This window comes from Python bivittatus, unplaced genomic scaffold, assembly GCF_059951505.1.
Source record: "Python bivittatus isolate LINGU-HERP-01145 unplaced genomic scaffold, Pbiv_v1 ctg000080_np1212, whole genome shotgun sequence".
Classification (NCBI taxonomy): Eukaryota; Metazoa; Chordata; class Lepidosauria; order Squamata; family Pythonidae; genus Python; species Python bivittatus.
Window position 1 is genome coordinate 71378632 of NW_028277035.1, and position 17482 is coordinate 71396113.

A 17482-nucleotide genomic window follows, 5' to 3' on the forward strand; every position below is an offset into this window, starting at 1 on the left:
ACCAGTGGAAATGTGGAATGAACTTAAAGAATTAATGTGAAAAGAGGCTGCCAAAGATGGAGAAACAGAGAAAAGCAAGCTGGATGTGCAAACCATGGAAATTTCCAAGAGAAGAGAAGCAAAGCCAAAAAAGACAAAGATCTCAGGAAAGAACTTAAGAAAGAGTTTCAGAGAACTGTTAGAAAAGTGAAAAAGCAGTATTACAACAACATATGGAAAAAGATATGGAAAAACAAGGAAAGTCTTCTAAAAGATGTCAATACCCATCTTGAATTGGTATACTAAAGGATGCCAGTGGACAGATATGAAGTGATTGAAAGGAGATGAAACAAAGATGGAAGGAGTATACTGAAATACTGCACAACAGAGATGTCAACATTGAAGATGTTTTAGGAATATCCTTACTTAAGAGAACATCTAATACTAGAAGATTAATTTAGGTCAGCAGTCTGGTTCTTACCAAGATAAAAGGCTAACAGGAACTGATGGAGAACCTATAGAAATATGGCAAGCGATAGAAGAAGAATCAGTAAAGATTCTAACCAAGCTATGCCAGAAAGTCTGGAGAATGACACAATGGCCAATAGATTGGAGGAAGCCAATCTACATTCAATACTCCCCAAAAAGAGACCTAACAGAGTGTGCAAACCATTGTGCAAATTCCTTAATTTCACATGCCATCAAAGTACTGCTTAGGATCATCCAATGCAGATTAGAGCCCTACATGGAAAAAGAGATACCAGATGGCCTTAGAAAAGGCTGAGGGACACAAGACATTATTGCTGATGCATGGTAGATAATTTTAAAAAGCCAAAGAATACCAAAAAGAAGTTGGTATGTGTTTCATTGATTACAGAAAGGCCTTTGATTGTGTCGATCATGTTAAGCTTGTCAGGTTCGGTCAACACGAGGCTTCAGGGAAGCACGGGGCTGCAGGGAAGCTCGCAACCAGACCACGCGGAATCCACCGGCGGTAGCTAGCGGGGAAAAGAGGAACCGAAAGCGCCGCTAATTAACGAGCCACCTGCGGCCAGCTAAACAGGAAAACCACAGCGGAAGCTTTTAACTATGAACTGATAACGGCGCGAGCATGCAAGGAACTGGGCCGCAGGGCAGCGAAACAAGATCGCAACGCAGCACAGAACCCGCGGGTCTGCACGTAGCAGGGAGGGACCAACCCAGCCGGAGGGGGACTGGCAATCAAGGACAATGGACTCTGACCGACCCTGCCATCATGAACGATCAAGGGGGACATTGGGGGGCCTAATAGCCCACAGCTGCAACGCGATCACGAGGCGGGAAAAAGCGCGGGAAGGGGGGAATATAACAAGTGATGCAATTGTACCAAGCCAGTCCTGGCTTTGCTTGTGACTACTACGTTACGCATGAGTAAACCTTCTTTGTGAACCACACGTGTCACGAGAGTTTCTCTGTCGAACGGGGCAAATCTTACATAAAGCCAGGACTCACCGTCAGCGCTACCCGGTACCACCGAGGAGCGTTTTCTTTCTCAATACAGGCATGACCAGCGACGAGGAATCCGTGGGTCAGCTGGAGCGCGAGGAATCCAGGCTCGCGGAAGGGCGGTCGGAGCCACCCGGGAGCGACGGGGCAGCGGCCAGGGCCGGGCGCCCTCCATCCGAGCGGTGGTCGATGGGCGTGAACCAAGGACCAGACGGTTCAGGCGTTACGATGACCCGGGGTTCGGGGTTCCGGAACCGTGAGTGGAGCGAGAAATTCGCCCGACTAGAGGAGAGAGTCGAGCGACGCCTAGACGCCGTGGAGGCGATGCTCCAGACCCTACTACAGAGAGTGGGGCCACCGGCGGTGAACGAGGAGGCGAGCGACAGGGGGGGCGGTCCGACACCCCCGCCGGCACCACCCACGGCGCCCCGGTCGGAGGACCAACGGGCGGCAGACGCCCTGAGACTTCGAGGTATCACTGGGAAGTTCTCAGGGGACCCCGAACAGCTGCCGCACTTTCTGACGCACGCCAGGGGGTTCATGCAGAGGGGTGGTCACCTATTCGCTAGAGACGAGGACAGGGTATCCTACGTGGCCGAGCTGCTAGATGGCCAAGCAGCCAACTGGGTGATCGGGCTGTACGATGCCAACGCGGCGGAACTACGGAGTTTCCCAGACTTCATGCAGGCGCTCCGGGACAGATTCGAGGACACATTGAGCGCCAAGCGGGCGGAGGACGACATCCTACAGTTTAGACAGCGGGGCAAATCGGTATCGGAATATGCCCTGGAGTTCCGGAGGTTGGCCGAGAAGCTCGCGGACTGGCCGGAGTCCCTGAAGGTGAAGTATTTTAAGAGGGGACTCAACCCAGAGATCCTGGAACGGGCACTGGGGCGGGACGACCCGTCCACAGTGAAGGATTGGATCTGGCTGGCCGGAACGGCGGAATCGGCGTGGCGGCAGATCCAACAGAGCACAAGACGACGGGACCAGACGAGGGACCAGCCGAGGGAGAGGACCCCCGAGGAGAGGCGGAGCGGTCGACGGCAGTCCACCGGGAGGCGAGAGGCGACCAGAGCCCCGAATCTGTGCTTCCGATGCGGAGACAGAGGCCACCGAGCGGCGCAGTGCCCGACGGAGCGGGAAGGCGCCCCACCACGGCCCGAAGTCAAAACCCCGCGTGCGAACGGGAAAAGGACCGGTGACCGACCGCGGAAGGGGGCAGTGGCGGCGGTGACCGAGAAAGGACGCGGGGGTGGTCGACCCCGGAGACAGCATCCTCCGGAGAGGACTCGGAGCCGGCGGGAAACGAGGCGCGCTCGCACTGAACGGCGTCCCAGTGCGAGCAGGGGAGTCGAGGCGCGCGGACCCAATAGGAGACGAGGACTGCCCACCGTTCCGGGTGAGGATACACGTCCGGGGGGTGAGATCCGGAGGGGAGGCGCAGCTACGGGCGCTACTGGACTCGGGCTGCACCCACTGCTTGATGCACCCAGCGGTGGTCTCGGGGCTCGGGCTACAGCTGAGACGCCTCCGGGAGCCCATTTCATTCAGCCAGCTAGATGGCACGCTGGCAGGGGGGGGCCAGCTCAGTATTACACCGAGCCGGTCCAGATGACGATCGGGAGTCACCGGGAAGAACTGAGGTTTGTGGTGGTCCCGGTGGCCGACTACGCGGTGGTACTCGGCTTGGCGTGGCTGCGGCGGCGGAATCCACGAGTCGACTGGACGGCGGAGGCAGTGCGGTTCGGGGTCGACAGACCGGCGAGGGGCGAGAGCAGAGGGGACCGAGCCGTGGAGACGGAGGCAGCCGCAACCACCGGCGGGCAAGCGGAGGGTCCGGGACACCGGGAGACGGGGCGAGAGCAGATGGGGCCCGAGACCCGGGCGGCAACAGCAGCAGCAGCAGCGCCGGGACCCCGGAGACCCGCCACGATCCCGAGGCGAGGGGAGGCAGCGGCGACTGGCGAGGCGACCGCAAAGCGAGGGGCCGGACCCGGGGAACCCCCGACGGGCGGTGGAATCCCGAGGCAGTATCGAGACCTGGCGGCAGCGTTCGGGGAGAAGGAGTCCGACCAGCTCCCACCACACCGGCCCAGTGATTGCGCCATCGAGCTAGAGCCAGGAGCGACCCTGCCTAAGCCGAAAATGTACTCCCTGTCGAGGAGGGAGATGGGGGCCCTGCGCGAGTTCATAGACAAGAACCTAGCGCGGGGATTCATCCAACCCGCGAAGTCACCATTAGCGGCCCCGGTGTTATTCCGGGAGAAGAAGGATGGCTCGCTCCGTATGTGCGTAGACTACTGGGGGCTGAACGCAATCAGCACGGAGTACAAATACCCCCTCCCCCTGATGAAGTACTTGATGTCGCATCTGTTGAAGGGGAGGGTGTTCACAAAACTGGACTTGCGCGAAGCCTACTTCAGAGTCAGGATCCGCGCAAAAGATGAGTGGAAGACGGCGTTCAACACCCCGCTCGGAAGCTACCAGTTTTCCGTGATGCCGTTCGGATTAAAAGGGGCCCCGGGGGTATTTATGCAGCTAATAAATGAGGTGTTGCACGACCTACTCTACCGGGGCGTCCTGGTCTACCTGGACGACATCCTCATCTACACCGAGACCCTGGCGGAGCACGTGAGCCTGGTGCGCACGGTGCTCCAGAGACTGCTGAAGGCACAGCTGTACGCAAAGCTCTCGAAATGCGAGTTCCATCGAGAGCAACTAGACTACCTCGGCTACCGAATATCCAGCCGGGGAATTGAGATGGACCCGGCGAAAGTAAGGGATGTCCTGGGCTGGGAAGCGCCGCGAACCCGGAGGCAACTCCAAAGCTTCCTAGGGTTTGCGAACTTCTATCGGCAGTTCATCCCAAACTTCGCCCAAATCGCCCTTCCCCTAACCGACCTGCTAAAAACCAAGGGCACTGGGAAACCCCCCAAGCCCAGCATGGCACTCGCGTGGACTGCAGAATGCCAGGGGGCGTTTGAGGAACTAAAACGGCGGTTCACCGCGGAGCCGATCCTGCGCCATCCCGACCCAGACCGGCGGTTTATAATCCAAGTGGATGCATCAGACGTGGCAACGGGAGCAGTCCTGCTCCAACCCAGCCCGGAGGGGGCCATCCACCCGTGCGCCTACGCCTCCCGCAAATTCACCGAGACGGAGAGGAGGTGGATGGTGTGGGAGAAAGAGGCGTACGCGGTCAAGTGGGCGCTGGCCACGTGGAGGCATCTACTGGAGGGGGCAACTGAACCGTTCGAGGTGTGGACGGACCATAAGAACCTCGAGGCCCTGAAGACCCCGCGTAAGCTATCCCCCAAACAGGCACGGTGGTCCCAATACTTCGGGAGGTTCAGGTTCACACTGAAACACATCCCCGGGAAGCGCAACTTCCTAGCGGATGGACTGTCTCGCATGCCCCAACACGCCAGCCTACGGGAGGAGATCGTGGACTCCGTCATCCCCGCCAGCAGGCTGGCTGCAAAGGCGGTGACCCGAAGCCAGACCAAGGGGGAGCGACGGGACGCGGCGCCTGAAGTAAGGCAAGGGTTCGCGGAGGCGGCGGAGCGGGACGCTTGGCTCAAGCAGAACCGAGAGGCGCTAACCGGCCAAGAGGGGTTGTGGTGGCACGAAGGAAAGCTATACGTGCCCGAGGGTTGCCGACGGGAGGTCATGGAGAGAGCCCACGACAGCCGGAGCGCGGGGCATTACGGCTTCGTAAAGACACTCCACTTAATCCGGCGGCAGTTTTGGTGGCCCACGCTCCGGAAGGACGTGGAGGCGTACTCGGGGGGGTTGCCCGGTGTGCGCAACAGCGAAAGGAGCCAAAGGCAAACCTAGAGGCCTACTCCAGTCGGTAGCGGAACCCGACGGCCCTTGGCAAGAGGTCGCCATGGACTTCATAGTGGAGCTCCTGGAGAGTAAGGGGAAGACCGCCATTTGGGTGGTCACGGACTTATTCTCCAAACAAGCGCACTTTGTAGCGTGCCGGCGAGTCCCCACGGCCGAGGGGCTGGCGAGACTGTTCGTGCAACATGTCTACCGACTCCACGGCGCACCTCGACGTGTCGTCAGCGATCGGGGCGGCAACTTCATCGCGCGGTTCTGGCGGGAGTTCCTGAAGCGGGTGGGGACGAAACAAGCCCTATCCTCCGCGGCGCACCCGCAGACGGACGGAGCCACGGAACGCCTGAACGGGGGGCTCGAACAGTACCTGCGCTGCTACGTGGGGCACCAACAGGACGATTGGGCGGAGCTACTACCATTTGCGGAGGTGGCATATAACAACGCCGTCCACAAGAGTACCGGGTTCTCTCCGTTCAAAGTAGCCACCGGGAGAGATTTCGTCCCCATGCCGGAGCTGCCGCAGCCGGAATCCCAGATCAACTCCCTGGACGCCTGGTTCGCCCAAATCGACGAGACCCGGCGAGCGGCGCACGCGGCATTGCAAAGAGCCAAAGCCGACTACAAGAAGCACGCGGACCGCAAGAGGCTCCCCGAGGAAAAGTGGAAAGTGGGGGACCAGGTGTATCTGTCAACCAAAAACCTAAAGACGCACCAGGCATCGAAAAAACTCAGCCCGAGGTTTGTGGGGCCGTTCCCCATTACGGAGGTCATCAATCCGGTGACCGTCAGGCTGACGCTCCCGAAAAGCCTCGGGAAGATCCACCCGGTGTTCCATTGCAGCCTGCTAAAGTTGCACCAGCCGGGGAACGCCTGGCACAAGGCGGAGGGAGTACCGCCACCCATCATGGTCGGGGGGGAGCAGCACTTCGAAATCAACCGGATACTGGACGCCCGGAGGCACAAGGGGCAGACCCAGCTCCTAGTGCAATGGAAACATTTCCCCAAGTCCCACAGCGAATGGGTGAGTAAAACCCACATAAGGGCGCCGGACCTAGTGCGGGACTTTTACAGTAAATACCCCGGGAAGCCGAAATAGAACCGAGGGGGGGGAGTTGTCTTCAGGGGGGCGGCATGTCAGGTTCGGTCAGCACGAGGCTTCAGGGAAGCACGGGGCTGCAGGGAAGCTCGCAACCAGACCACGCGGAATCCACCGGCGGTAGCTAGCGGGGAAAAGAGGAACCGAAAGCGCCGCTAATTAACGAGCCACCTGCGGCCAGCTAAACAGGAAAACCACAGCGGAAGCTTTTAACTATGAACTGATAACGGCGCGAGCATGCAAGGAACGGGGCCGCAGGGCAGCGAAACAAGATCGCAACGCAGCACAGAACCCGCGGGTCTGCACGTAGCAGGGAGGGACCAACCCAGCCGGAGGGGGACTGGCAATCAAGGACAATGGACTCTGACCGACCCTGCCATCATGAACGATCAAGGGGGACATTGGGGGGCCTAATAGCCCACAGCTGCAACGCGATCACGAGGCGGGAAAAAGCGCGAGAAGGGGGGAATATAACAAGTGATGCAATTGTACCAAGCCAGTCCTGGCTTTGCTTGTGACTACTACGTTACGCATGAGTAAACCTTCTTTGTGAACCACACGTGTCACGAGAGTTTCTCTGTCGAATGGGGCAAATCTTACAAAGCTATGGAATTAGAAAAATGGGAATTCCCAAACATAACATTGTCCTCATGAGAAACCTATGCAGGTAGTCCTTGCTTAACCACTCTAATGGGGAACAACTCTGCAACTAAGCAAAACGGTCACTAAGTGCGAAATCACATGACTGTGACTGTGCTTTCTGGCTGGAAAGAGGCAAGACTAGTCAGTTTCACACCTTCAGCTTTTGTTTGCCACTCTCCTGCCATTTGGAATGCTTGAGTACCTGCTTACTGTCTTGGACACATCGAAAGCAATGCGATCCCACTGCAGTCCAGGGTTGGGAGGCATGGGTGCGCTACACAAACAGCTTACAGTATTTTCTTGAATTCTCTTCTCCAATCTCTTCACTCTGTGGTGGGAGGGGGCCGGGAAGCACGCAATTTCTGTAGGCAATCTCTCCTTTGCCTGACCCTTTCCCACTGCTGGCGCGATCGTGTTGCTTTCGATGTGTAGAAGAGCAAGCAGCTTACTCTCTTGAAATTCCTCTCCAAGCAAAGGAGAGATTGTCTACAGAAATCACTTCCCTTTTTTTCTATCCCCCCACCCACAGAGTGGAAAGATTGGAGAGGAAGAGATTTCAAAAGAGTACTGTAAGCTATTTGCATAGCATACCTATGGTTCCCAGCCCTGGGCTGCCTTGACTTTTATTACTAGAGCTTGATTTTTATTACTTTTATCATATTACTCTCAATGTTTAAAAGAGGAAACAGCTTGGTTTCTTGAAATCCCTCTCCAATCTTTCTGCTCTGGGAGGGGAAGGTAAGCCAAAGGAGAGATTGCCTATAGAACTTGTTTGCTTTTTTTCTCTCATCCCCCTCGCAGAGCAGAGAGATTGGAGAGAAAGAGATTTCAGGAGAGTGAGCTGTTTGCTCTTCTACACAATGAGAGCAATTCGATCCTGTCAGCAGTGGGAAAGGGCCCGGCAAAGGAGACATTGCCTACAGAAATCGAGATTGGGGAGGAAGGGATTTCAACAGAGTAAGCTGTTTGTGTAGCGTGCCCATGGCTCCCATCCCCGGACTGCCAGCATGATCGTATTTGCTTTCAATGTGTAGAAGAGCAAACAGCTTACTTTCTTGCAATCCCTTTCTCTCCAGTCTCTCTCCTTTGCAAGCAGGGGGGGAAAAAGGAAAAAAAAAACACAGGTCAGGCACAGGACAACAGGTACTGACTGTAATGGCGATCACGTAACTGAAGGACCCTGTGAAAGTCATAAATGGGCCATAAAGTTATTTTTTCAGCACTGTTGTAACTTCGAATGGTCACTGAATGAATGCTCAGTAAGTGAGGACTACCTGTATATAAATCAGGAAGCCACAGTAGCAACAGAACATGGTGAAACAGACTGGCTTCAAGTTGACAAAGGAATGAGAGAAGGGTGTATACTCTTTGTATACTCTTCCCATTATTTTTTCAACCAATATGCTGAATATATATTAAGGGAAGCTGGATTAGAAGATGAGGGTTGTTTTAAAATTAGAGGAAGAAACATCAATAATCTGTGCTATGCTAATGCAGTACTGCCATAGCTGAAAATACAAAGGATCTGCAAGGTTTAGTAATAAAAGTCAAGGAACACAGTAAAAAAAATGGGACTAAAATTAAGTATAAAGAAGACCAAGCTAATGACATCGGGTGGATCAACCAGCTTTAGAACTGATAATGGAGGTATCAAAGTGGTGGATAGTGTTTGCCTTTTAGGATCAACCATCATCAGTAAAGGAACAAGCAGTCAAAAAATATGCTGCAGACTAGCACTTGGTAGAGCAGCCATGAAGGCCTTGGAAAAGACATTCAGATGTCGTGATGTGTCTATACCTACCAAGAACGGTGCTGGTAGTGGTAGTCCCCATGACACTCTATGGAAATAAAAAATAGACTTTGAAGAAGCAGGATAGAAAAAGTATTGGCACTTTTGAACTTTGGTGTTGTAGAAAACTGCCAAGAATATCATGGGCAGTCAAGTAAACAAATGGATCATCGAACAAATCAACCCAGAGTTCTCACTTGAAGCACAAATGAACTGGCTCAAATTATCCTACTTTAGACACATTATGTGAAGACCCAGCTCTCTGGAAAAGGCTTTAAGGCTGGGAAAGGTAGAAGGTGGAAGAAGAGAAGGACCACGAGCAAGGTGGGTGGGCTCAGTTACAGTGACAATGGGTGCATTAAAAGACTTGAAGGACTAGGTTAGGGACAGATTGTCATTGATAATATCTATCTATCTGGTTGCTAAGTGTTGACAACAACTTGATGGCACATAATCAATCTCTCCCCTTTCCACCAAACTGCTCTATGAAACAGCTAAAGTAAGTTGGCTTTATCAAACTGGTCTGCTGCTTAGCAAGAAGAGAGGCTAACTGAGAAATAGCCAAAAATATTCCTCAATCTACTAGTTATTCTATTTTAGATGTGTTACGTGAAAATAATGTTTTTGACTGTTTAAAGGAAAACAGTCTTTTAAATGATTTTTTTAAATTCCATTCCTCTCTGTTTGCTTTCCTCAGTCTGTGAAGACAAGGTACCAAATACAGAATAAAATGTAATACTTTTTCTCAAACTGGCTCATAAGGACAAATAACAGTAGTTTAAAACAGAAGATAGGATTTTCACGATTTGATTTTAAATCCTTTGGGAAAACAGAATTGCTTGTAACAGAGTTTGTTGTGCAGCCTAATTCAAGTATCTACCACTTGGATTCTGGGGATGTTTTATACTCACTTATTATATAATATTTGTAAATTGTTTCTATGCAGTCTCAGCATGCAGCGTGAAAAGGATACAGAGCCACCTCTAAAGTGCTATAATATCTTATTAGCCATCAAAGTAAAAATATACTTTCAAGTCTCTTGTTGCTTTTTTAGAGTGAAACACTCACATAATTCCCCTAATCTAATCAAATAATTAAACGGTTACATTTTCAACAGTATTTTGGTGAAATTGCATACTATGGAAATCCAGGAATTGGTAAATTTTGTCTTTAATATAAATTAATTTATATTAATGGTTTATTTTTATATACTTATAAATAAAACATTTTCCTTGTTATATTCCAGCTTTATGATAACTGGATAACTACAAATAAATACATCTGAATATTTAAGGCAGAAACAGCTATTGCAGTTTTCTGTTGCAGAAGCAAAAGCAAAAGCAGTTTCAACTGTATGTTGTACTTATCGGCACAATTGTCCTAAAATGTAATAATAACACATGGCCTACAGTATATGTTGCATATGACAGGTGCCAAAAACATTAAATGCATATACATTTCATAAACTTTACTGGAAATTATTCAACATGTGAAAAATGTGTTTCAAGTGATGCGGGAAGAAAACTGCTGCCTCCAAACTGAATCGTGCAATTCTTCCAGTTAGTGTTGCTATTTTCCACCTTCTTCTTGACTGCCTTCCTCTTGTATAAGTTTATTGGGGTAGGAATCCTTGTTTGGTACATATAATCATGTTTAATGCTTTATTTACAGTGATAGAATAGTAATGGAACCCTAACAATAGCAATAACGCTGATAATGAGTATGCAAGAAAGGCAGCACAGTGGCAGGATCGGCTGCTGGGTGGAAATGGGGATTGCAAATTGGTCTCATGGTTGAGTTTTCTTGTCTGTTTGCCAGCTCTGTGCACACAGAGACCAAGAAGCTTCTGGGAGTAGGCAGACCGCCTTTTGGTGAAGATACATAAAAGAAAAGATTTGTTAAGCAGTAGACCTTGTTGGACACTGTTGTTGTTTTAGAGGAGCTGGAAAAAGATTGCTGCTCAGAATATCTCTGTAGGAAAGCAGCTGTCACGCTCAGGATGGGCTCTGGTTTTATAGCAAAGGCTACACAAGCAATAAGTAGTGCAAGTGGTGTGTTCTGTTCAAAGCAAGGGTGTACAAATTTTGCCAGTCTCTCAGTGGGAAAGATTGCAATACACGAAACAATTGTTTGCAAAATACAGTAAGGCATATAAGCCAGCCTTGAAGGGGAAACAGGTGGCTCTGCTTCATTTATGTTTGCAAGCTGCTATGTTTCATTTGTGTTTGCAAGCTGCTTAGGAGGTCTGGGAGAGATGCAAGCAAGAGGAAGTGTGCAGAGGCAGAGACAGAGATAGAGGAACAGCTCAGGAAAATAAACAGGTTCATTAGAAACAATAGCGGGTAAGAGAGTCCTTAAAAGACAAACCAACAGCAGTTAAAGATTTGCAAAAACAAAATAAACTGTTGGAAAAGGCAGGTAATGGGATAATGGAGAATGGAGAAAAGCAAATTATGTGTTTAACAGAATGCTGAGTACAACACTAGTGTTCCTGCTCTCCAGTGATACAGCAATTAAAGAATCGGTTTAGAAAAGCTTCTGCACATGTTGTAGGCTTAAAGGTGGGTAATTATGATTTCTGTGAGGAAGCTGATTATCTCTGGACAGATCCCATGTGCACTTTAACTGGAGAAATGATAAGTGCCGTCCTTGGGAGCACAGTACAAATACCTGAAAATTGCCCTACCGTGTCCCTGAAGGAGCATACCACAACTAATGTTGCTAGACTGTCTCTGCAGGAAATTCAGTAGATGGCTTGAAAAGTCCTTACAGTTTCCTAAGAAGGGCCTGTAAGATATACAAAACAGCGGAAATAGCCACGTACTTAGAGGAAGTAGGAAGAGTAATGCCCCCTATGACTTCAGGGATGGACCAGCTTTTACATGACATTGTAATGCATTTAGCTAAAGTGAGGGCTGATGTTACATGCAGTTGGTGCAAAGAAAAAGAGGGCTTTAAGTATCATTATAGACATGAAACTTGGTGAAGGTATTACAAATTTGAAGGGGTAAAGCACTATTTTAAATGCAGCAATCCCACATGAGAGATTGGCAATATTGTAGGGCTAGGAGGGAGTGTGGAGTCCCTCAGAGGATTAGCCATAGAACTTGGAAGGACCATAAAATGATCCTAAATTACATTTAGAAATTCTTTGATTCTTAAATAAGCAAGACTTCCAGAAAGTGACAGTAAATTGTGGGAAATGTTCCAGATATAATAAGTTTGGTTCTGCCTACATAAAGCTATCTCAGTAATTAATAAAGATATTTGTCATAATATCTTTAATATTATGTCAAAATTAATTATAATATTCTACAATCTGGGAGAGAAGTTGGTGTTATCTCAGGTTATGGGTTCATAAATATTTTTCAAATATGAGATGCAAACTATTAAGTAAATATTAGAATAGGAAGAATATAAAAGTGGAATTCATGGTGAAGCTATTTCAGCTGTGGACAGCTTAGCTTACTTTTGTGTCATTCAGACAGATCCTTTAAACAATTTATTTTACCAGCCTTAATATAGAAATGCATTAGTGATTTTAATGCGTTAAACCTATGCCATGTAAAACTATTACTGGGCTCTATTGACACAATTTTGTCTATTTTACTTTATAATAAAATTGTATTTTAATACTTTTTGATTCAGAGAATTATTTTAAAATAAGTATTGTAAGACCACAGAAAATATCCCAGGGAATTTCACTTTTGAATTTTCACTTCAAAAACTCTGTGTCCAGTGACTGTTATCTAAAACAGAGTTACACAAAAGGGAGTTTTGAATATAAAGTTATTACTCACAGGAAGAAAAAACAAAGAAGCAATGTAACTTCTATTGCTCATTTTAAAAAATTCTGGCTACAAATAAATTAGCATTACAACACTGTTGGTATTGTTACTATGAGACTTATCAAGATGAGGATGCAGAAAGGGAATTTCTTCCTTTTCAATCCTAGAATATTTTTTTCACTAAAAACTTCTTAACTTGCAAATTCCACGAATCAGACTCTGTACAAGCCCTGAAAGGGGGGGGGGCAGTGTTTATTAATATGTAAAGCATGTGTGCGTTGGGGGAGGGGGCTTTAAACATTTCACCAAACTGCTTAATTTCCCTCCTCCAAGGGGTAAAAAAAGCAAAACAGAAAATCCCCAACAACTGAAAACAAGCTCCATCGATATCAATATTTCTTTTCTTCTATAGCTGCAGAGACTGGAAAGTTTTCAGGTTCCCCTAATCCACATGGAATAGTCACAATGTGGATTGGGTATGCACAGATTTTTATCCCTCTTCCTGAAAACTTTGACACCCAAGGTTCATAAAACTCATTGCACGGTATAAAGCTCCATGGCCTAGGAGGGATTTGGACCACGTAAGATCTAATGCTAACAATAAAGGCTGTGTGTACCTGATTAGTCCTAATAAGGACAAAACCAGTTATATCCTGCCTCCTGGTGGTCAAGTAACGTGTAAAACCACAGAACTAAAACTGAAAATCAGAAGGTGAGCTAAGAAGAGAGCAGGTTTGGCACATGAAAGGAATGGATCCTGAGATTGTCCTAGAGATCAGATTTCTTTCTGAGCACAGAGACACAGTAGCATAAGAAATGAAGCGATAGGTAAAGAATAGCTGCCAAACTCATAAGCCAATGGAAACTAATTCTAAAAGTGAAAGACTATATTAATGTACAGTTCATGAGACTATCTACTGGAAGTTAAGTTCTGTAGTAGGAAACAGTATATTACTCCTTCTTTCCATCAGTGAATATAGTCAGATCCATATGAATTACTTTTCTCATTCACTTTTGTCTTCTCATTTATGACTTTATGAAAAAAAAAATTCAACACATATCTAAGAATTGTTGCATTATTTTTCATGTAAACCATGCAATTCTACATGTGTTTTTTATTGTCATGGAAGAATTGGAACAGTTGGCCTGAAGTACTATAAAAAAACAAGATAACTTGTAAATTAATTTGTATGCTCTATGTAAGTGCAACTTGTATTGCACAGATCACTTCATAATGTTCATTTGATCCTTCTCAGGTTAAATTGAACTACCTGAAATTGAATAGTTAAATAAATGTATGCATGGTTCATAGCAGAACTTTATCAAAACATCATCATTTAAACTTTAGTTAACAACTCCACAGTGTGATTTGATAATAAACACAAATTCTTAGTTCCTGAGCAAATCATAATAAAAACAGCAATGAAATCATTTCCCTTTTAAAGTATATATATTTAAGGCATATGTAACATGTTTCTTATCATTTGTCAGAAAGGGATTTATATCAAGCTTCTTTTTAATTAGAATAAGATTTTTTAATCTCCTAACAATGCAGTATATGTTTAACTAGAAGCAAATCTCACTGGGTTCAATAGGAGTCCCTTTCAAATAACATTACATTAGGAAAACTTTGTTGTTATAGTCTATCTTAATAAAGTATAGTTCTAGTCTTCCTGTAGAGTTAATTTTCTGGTCTGGTCTACCTAGTGGGGCTAACATGAGTCTTACAAGCCTGATTCTACTTTACCTCCCCATCTTCTTATACACCCAGAGAATTAGGAGGAGCCTAAGGCACTTCTGAATATGATCTTGCTTCTCAGGACTTAAAGAATGTTTCAGCCATCTTGGCTTATGTAATGGTTCTTGCATATTTCTGTCAAGGTCATCTCCATTATTCTTTACATCTATACACGTGAATGTTCGTGTATATAGGTGGCTGGAATTGAACACAAGTTGCCATTATATTCAGATGACATTTTGGGCCTTATCGACAATATATCATCTGCTTAAAACTGCTGAATGGCAATATATTCTTTAAAAACTTTTTTAATTTCCTGATCATTCCGGGGGAGGTATGGCAAGCTGAAGACAAAAACTACTACGGCAAAGAACCAAGGAACTGGTGAGTAGATTGCCCGCACATACTCCTGGTGGCTGCTCCCTACAAGGAAACTGCAGGACAGTGGTTTTCCACGGGTTTGAATGCTGGGAGATGACAGAATTAGCCATCTTGTTTGCAACTGTGGTGGAGCCTCTAAAGGACACTAAGTTAGCAAACCTCACTTTCTAATCACTTTAGGAAATTTCTCATTAACTTGCTTCTAAGCTGTTAGAGACCTTTGGAATGACAAGTTTGAAAACACCAGGTGAGTCTGCCTTTAATCCTGAATGAAAGAAAACTTTAATTATAAGCTTAAGAATTTAAAGAATCTGAAATAAACAGCAAAAAGCTAAATAAGATTTTGATTATAGAAAGGTATAAATGGACTAAGGGTCCAGATAAAATTGGAATATTGAAACTTTTACAATGAGATTTTAGAATTAATTATAAAGTACACATAGCTTCTTGTGGGAAATAGATCCTGTTTTGGTTTTTACAAGACACGACATAGATAAATAATTCATGATTTCAAAAACTGGACGCTAGAGGGAACTAAAGATTTTAGGTAGAGGAAAGATATTCAGGCCTGCAAGATGGTTATGACAATAACATTATTGAAGGAGCCTTTTGAAGAATGGAGTCAGAAAAGAGTAGCCACAATATCAACAATGGCAGTAATGATATCTGCTTCTATGGATAGACTATGTCTAAAAGATGTTATTGAAGAAATGTCAGATGTAGAAGAAATGTTATCTGACAAGATAGAGATGGTATCAAAAGTGGAACTACAAATGACAGGCCAAGAAAATGGTTTGGAAAAGGATGTTTCACTGGATTTACAAAAGAAACTGGCTGAGGTTTTAAAATTTAAAAAGGAAATACAAATGACAAACCAAGAGAGTGACCTGGATACTTTTTTTTACAAAAGAGGCTTATTAAAGCCTTGAAGAGCTCTGTGCGATGGGACAAATAAGAAATGAAGAGAGATCAAACCCTATGACAATATTTGAATGAGCTAAAGATTAAGACTGTTAGAAGTAAAAGGAAGGAATATAAATTTGGTTTATTTGATCAAGGTTAAAACAAGATAAGTTGTGATTTCTGGCTACTTTTTTTGGACTTTCTGCTGATACCAGGACTGAAAAGACAATGTTTTATGGATTTGTTTATAGGTAAGAGATGCGATATGGGATGAAGAGATAAATGTTTGTAACTTTAGAGTGAGTGAAGAGTTACCAAATTTGTTTATACTTATTGTACTGAAGGCTGGAAGTCATTTCTTTATATATACACCATATTTATCGACGTATAACATGCACTTTTTTCTCTAAAATTTGGGGCTGAAATCCTAGCTGCGTGTTATACGCCGATACTGAAGCGGCAGGGCGGGGAGAGTGGAGCCTTCATTTGAGCCAGGTCCGTAACCAGGGCAGCTCCGCAGAGCAGGTGGTGAGCGGCAGGGGAGCAAGCGAAAACCATTGCTCCCCTGAGCTCCCCGCAGAGCAGAGTGAGTGGTGGGCGAGCAAGTGAAAACCTGCGCTCCCTTGAGCTCCGCAGAGCAGGAGGTGAGCGGCGGGCAAGCAAGCAAAAACCAGTGCTCCCCTGAGCTCCCTGCAGAGCAGAGTGTGAGTGGCGGGTGAGCAAGCGAAAATTTGTGCTCCCCTGAGCTCCGCAGAGCAGGAGGTGGGGGGGGGGAAGCAAACAAAAATAACCAATAATGATGTTAATAAGATTCTTCCATTGTTCATATAACCAAATTGTTGGTTTAGCATCTAAAAAAAATGTTTCCTAATATACTTAGGATTGTAGGGGTTTAGAAAGCTACCCTAGCATCAGGTCCAAATTGAGAAAATTTTGGGTACTGTACAGGTAGTCCTTGAGTTACGACTGTTTGTTCAGCAACCATTTGAAGTTACAACAGTGCTGAATGAAGGGACTTACGAGCAGTCTTCAAAGTTCCAGCTGTTGCAGCACCCCTGCAGTCAAGTGAACAAAAGTTGGGTGCCTAGCAAACAGCTTGCACTTAGGACCAGTTGCAGTGTACTGTGGTCACATGATCGCCATTTCTGACCCTCCCTGCTGGCTTCCCCCAAGCAAAGTCAATGCGAAGTTGGCAGGGAAGATTGCAAGTCACTGGGTTAAGTCTCTCCCTGGCCTATCTTCACTTGCATGTACCCTCCTTCTCCCTTTTGCTTGCACAGACCCCATGCCCTCTTTCCATGGCCTCCCTGTGATCACATCCACCCTGCACCCTCTTTCTTTGGCCTCCCTGCACTCACACACATGCATGCATGTACCTCCATACCTTCTTTCCACAGCCTCCATGTGATCATATGCACCTTGTGCCCTCTTTGCACAGCCTCCTGGCAATTGCATGCACCCTGCACCCTCTTTCTTTGGCCCCACTGCGCTCACACACATGGCCTCTTTCCCTGGCCTCCCTGTAATTGCATGCACCCTGCTCCCTCATTCCCTGGCCTTTCTGAACTTGTGCTGCATCGAGTAGCCCCTTCCCTGATTTGTGTGAGGCCTGCACTGGCCTCCCAGGGCCTCTACCACCCACTGTAGCACTCCTGTGCACTTTACCTGGGGAATCCCTTAGTTTCTGCTTAACAACCTATGCATCTTGGGTTACATCGACGACTGGGACTGCCTGGATTGCCACTGCTAAGCGATGCAGTCAGGTGACATCGTGCTTTACAACCACATCGCTTTGTGATGGCAATCCTGGTCCCAATTGCAGTAGTAACTCTAGG

At 47.0% G+C, this 17482-nt stretch overlaps 1 protein-coding gene across 2 annotated transcripts in view; it reads right to left on the bottom strand.

Annotated features, from left to right (window-relative positions):
- Positions 1-17482, bottom strand: part of LOC103056103 (contactin-4) — a 247391-nt gene that overhangs the window by 60617 nt on the left and 169292 nt on the right. The window lies entirely within an intron of this gene.